Source organism: Periplaneta americana, chromosome 17 (genome assembly GCF_040183065.1).
Source record: "Periplaneta americana isolate PAMFEO1 chromosome 17, P.americana_PAMFEO1_priV1, whole genome shotgun sequence".
Lineage (NCBI taxonomy): Eukaryota > Metazoa > Arthropoda > Insecta > Blattodea > Blattidae > Periplaneta > Periplaneta americana.
This window is the reverse complement of record NC_091133.1, coordinates 28246432-28251830: the sequence shown is the minus strand read 5'-3', so window position 1 is coordinate 28251830 and position 5399 is coordinate 28246432.

The following is a 5399-nucleotide window of genomic DNA, read 5'->3' as shown; positions in this document are numbered from 1 at the left end:
AAACTGTATAAAAATTCAAAACATATAATAATAATAATAATAATAAAACCCAGTCTTTTTATTTCAAATTTTTCCTGGTAAGTCAGTTTATCCAGTTCTTTACTGCTCAAAATTGAACAGAGTTTCACAGTGCAGTTATTTACAAAAGCATGTGTTCAGTAATACATTTTAGTTCACAATACACTATAGCCTATGCCATAATTGTAATCCCATTCGCATAGATTGATTACTATAAATACATGCCAGTAAATATTATTCTTAAATAATATACACCATCATTCAGATACTTAAATTCATACCACTATCACAGTCAGCCAGCACGTGTTTGAAAGCCAAACTATGCTATTATGCTAACACTAAAGTATAGTAATTCACAAACTACACTCTCGTAGTAGCACTGTACACACATCCACACAAAGTAAACGTTCCAACAGTGAGAAATGCTGACACTTACGACTAAAATACAGAATATTAAATTTCCTCCTCAAGATGTCTTTGCTTGAGATATAGCACGTGAACGATAGGCATCGAGCACCTGACATCTGTAGGATAGATTCACTGTTCACTTAATGCTTTGTGCTCTTGAAGAGTCATAAGTGACCAACAAAAGACAATTTTCTCCCACGCATACGTGAAATTCCTGTAACCTTCTTGAAGGAGCACATCTTGTACGTGAACGCATGTTGCCAAGTTTACATAAGAAATTTATGCAAGATGCAGGAAGTATAAAATACTCGATTCTGATATTATACATCCCTACTGTGGCAGTACGGTATTAAATAATAAAACTAATCGTGCATTAATGGAAACAAGGTGTTCACGTGCTCTTGTGCTCTTATTGACGCACCACCACTGTATTACACTAATCAGATTTTAAATGTATACAAACAAAGTTATTCTTCCTCTGACACATATCGTCAAGTGAGATATATTGCCTAATAATAGGTGTACATATCAGCCAGAATCTCAGAGGAGATAAGAGTATAGTTGGGAAAAGGATGTACTTAATCCAATTTTACTGCAGTGTTGTCTGTTGCAATTACTTGAATTAGAGTGAACATTTTATTATTTCAAGTGATATCGTACACTATGTGACAAGATGTTAAATGTATTTTTAAGGATATGTGAACTTGTCACTTGGTTGAAGGCGTGATTCATAGACTTTAAAGAAATTGTACATCATGAGTAATATTTATTGGCATGTATCTCGATTACACACTCTTAACACTTATCACTAATAATTAAATAAATATGTTATATAAACAACTTTCCTATGTTAATTAAAACTATGATGGTAATTTATCTTAGTTAATGACTAGTTTTGGCTTGATGTTGGCCATCTTCAGATTTCTAATTAGGTTTCCAGTTTCTTCTTTTGGTACCTTGGTGATAGGTGCGCTTATGATCGATAGTGTTATGTCAAATAGGATGTGCGTTCTGAAATATACTTGTGTGTTGCCACCATAAAAACTTGGCAAGTTCCACTGTTCCCTTCAGCATTTAGATAAATTTATTAATTAGTGAGTTATAAAACTTTCTTATTGGTAGTGTTCATCCCGGACACCATGCACTGTACATTTGTAGACTGGAACCCCTTGAAGAAAAGCAAGGAGGCATTCTTTTTAATTTCGAAGTTTTAGTTAAGGTCGCCTATTCCCTTTCTGCTCCTCCCTAAAGCATTCCTTTTCTTTAATGTCGAAGTTTTACGAAGTAGTTAAGAAAGTGCGTATACTTTTCTGCTCCACCCTGAAAACATCTTTTTCAGTATTCTCTAAGCAGTTCTGGATTCAGAAAGGGCAAGCATACTCATCATCATCATCATCACCACCACCACCACCACCACCACCACCACCACCACCACCACCACCACCACCGCCACCGCCACCACCACCACCACCACCACAAGGATTAGATTATATTATGTTCCAGGTTAATTTAATTCCACTACTTCCTAGAACGACTTACTATTCTTTTGCCATTTATATATCATTGCTGGCAATCTATTACTCCTCTTGTTTGTATGTTGGCTATCGCAAAGGAAAGTGTTTTTGAGAACCAAAAGAGAAAGAAGAAAAGTTAATTTTATTTTTTGTAAACTATTTATTTTTACATTGAAAATACACTTTCTTTTCTATATAATACTAGGTTAAAAATTAATATGTACATATCACACCATAACTCCGGTGCTTTTCACAAATCATTCTTAAGAAAACTCAAAACACTTAAGGTAGAAAAAGAAAATCTTTAAACTACGCTATTGAAGAACCTTAACCAAAATGTTGCCTGGTTTTCTTTCAAACTCTTTTTTCGATATTTGGAATTACTGAATTTGCAGTTACAAGTCTCAATATTGAAGTCAAATTGTCATCTGATTGTCAGTTCCTCATTTTATTCCCGTTTAATTGATCAAGGAATAAAACTGTTAGCACTTGTACATACTGCCAAATATTGAAAATAATAATATGTACTGAAATAAACTTCATTATGCAGATCGTTCCTATGCAGACCAGTCCCATTCCAACCTCTGCCTAACAAAATCTGTTGGTTGGTGGCAAGTGGTCGTACACCGGCATACAGACGCTTCCCTACTCAGACAGTCCCAATTCACCCTTTACCGCTTGGCTCTCTCAAGATAGGCACTACACACTACCGTTATTAAACTGACGGAATATTACTAGCTGGAACCGGTCTGCATAGAAACTCTCTGTACGTGGATATTTCAATGGATTTAATATCTTAGAGAACGATATTATATCTACTTTATTATAGGCTTAGTTTAGTAGCCTATCGCCGGTCATGTCTGTTACTTCAAGTGGCAAATGTACTGGCGCATTTAAAAGTTCAGTTTCAAAGGGAAGACTAAAGATGTCCAATTTGGAATTCATAGAAATAAAATCACTCAATCTTGTATCGAAGTTCTCTGAGAGGTCATTCAAGATTGCACAGAATTTTTTAGAATTGACCACACAGTTCAATGACATTAATAAAAGAAAATGAACCAAGTCTTGAGAAGCAAATTTTATGATCCACATTGAAACCTTTTCTCTCAAAACTCTGAACTGTATCGACCATCTCGAAGATAAGTTATCATTTCCCTATAACTGTATGGCGCACATAATGTCCATAAAAAATGCTAGGTCCTGGAGCCAGGTTGGATCATTAATTTGTGGCACATCTTTATCTTTTGCTACCATGAACTCATTCCTTAAACAGTCTATAATTGAGATTGTTGCCTTCTTTGAAATTCACTGACTTAATCATTATTTGCCTGATATGGTCAATTTTAAAAGCCTTGGAACATAACATTTCTTGGAGTAATATGCAATGATAGATGGGCATTTGTCGAGACTTCAATTTTGTTTTTTAAAGTCCTACAGTAAATAAATCCTGTCTCCTATCATAGGTGGGCAACCATGTGTTGTTACAGATGCTAAATTATCCAGTGACAGTCCCATGATATTTATAGTAACCTGAAGAATATAAAAAAATATCCTGCCCAGTAGTAGTGGTAGTATTTTAAAAAGAAATCAAATCTAGAAATTCCTCTGAAATTTCAAGCTTTCCATTCACTCCACGATAAACACAACTAATTTGTCCAATATCGGATAGATCATTACTCTCCTCTATGGTCAAAGAATATGGCGGGAATGTCTGACTTTTTTTTTTTTACTTGTTATTGACAGTCCTTAGCCAGGTACCTGGTTGGTGTTGCACTTCTTAACAACAGAAGTGATTGATACCTAGAGAATACGGTATATTCGGAGACAAAATTTTGGCAACATCTCTCAAACATCCTTTGATAATTAGGACCTCAGTGAAAGAACGAGACATCTGCGCTTTCTTCGAGGCTAAATTATATCCAGCAGTCAGTAATGTCATACTGTCATTCTCCTCCACTGTATGCTGAAGGAGAATAATTAACAAAATAATGGTAACTGACTATTGAAATGCCTTGATCAATCATATACATTCAATACAATAATAATAATAATAATAATAATAATAATAATAATAATAATAATAATAACAGTAATAGTAGTAGTAGTAATAAAATATACTTATTTATTCATTTAATAGCTAAAGTGAACGCAACAGTAAATGAGCTCTATAACAGAGAATCTTCCTCTTTCTTCTTCTTCTGCTTCTTCTTCTTCTTCTTCTTCTTCTACTTCTTCTTCTTCCCTATTATACCACTATTATGGTACTGCCTCGAACCCACTTTTTAAATTCCATTCTGTTTCCTGAAACTAGTTTAATCCCTTCTTCCCATGTAATCCTTGATCTTCCAACTGGTCTCTTCTGCCCTAATGGTTTCTATAACAGAGAATCGCGTAATAAAAGATAAACATCACGAAAGACAGCAGTTGAATATAATGAAACAGTAATAAATAACAATAATTACATAAAAATTAATTAAGGGAATAATTTAATAGTTTAAATTACTGTACCTATCTGTGATGTCAAGTCTGAAATCACATTAATTTATTTCTTTTCCCGAATAATGTTTATATTTGTCTTCATGTTGTCTCGTAATGACGTTTGACATACAGGTAGTTTTTTTTTTACAGATAATGCTTTTTTTTTTTGCATATTAAATACTTTACTTCACCCCCATGTTCAGATAAAAACTAAACCTCCGATTCCTCATTAGACTCACTTGCGATCTCTCATGGTATGCAACAGTATACTGTACTGTACTGTATGTACATCCTTTCTTACTCCTGTATATTAATATGCAGTAGCCAGAAAAGTGCTGTGCCCAAAGAGAAAGCTTAAAATAGCTCACGCTCGGAATTACTATATGAATCATATCCCTGTTATACCTTCATTGCGAAATTAGTCTTTTCTATAGTAACTTTTAACATTTGTCATAAATTGCATTTCTGTTGCTATTAGCGAGCTTTGCTACTTTTTAAAAGCATTTTTTTTCTCTCTGAGGAGGGTCCATAGGCAAACACCGCAACCTTAGGCTCATTGGGAAACTTCTTATTTTGGGATGATTTTGAAATCCTTAGGACCGCTCCTGAAGGAGATGATTCACTGTTTGGTGCCATGTTATCGATTCGGCAATAAAATCCAGTTCAGATTAAGTCTGTGTGAACAAGAACGCCCCTCTGTCTCCCTGTTAATATACCGCCTCCTCAGATCAATGGCATCTGTTCGAAATTCACTTGCTTGCGTTCTACTGCACCTTTTGGCCAGAAGGCCACGCCACCATAGATTCTGCAACCCATCAAGGTCCCATCTGTCCAAAGGAGCTTCATTCCCTGGTCTGCCGTAGTCCACTCTCTTGAAACCCCTACAACTCCCTGTGATTTGTGCTGTTCTCCTAGACAGATGAAATCTGTAGATGAATCCTGGAACCATGTCTGCCACGATCTCCCCACCAACCTAATAGG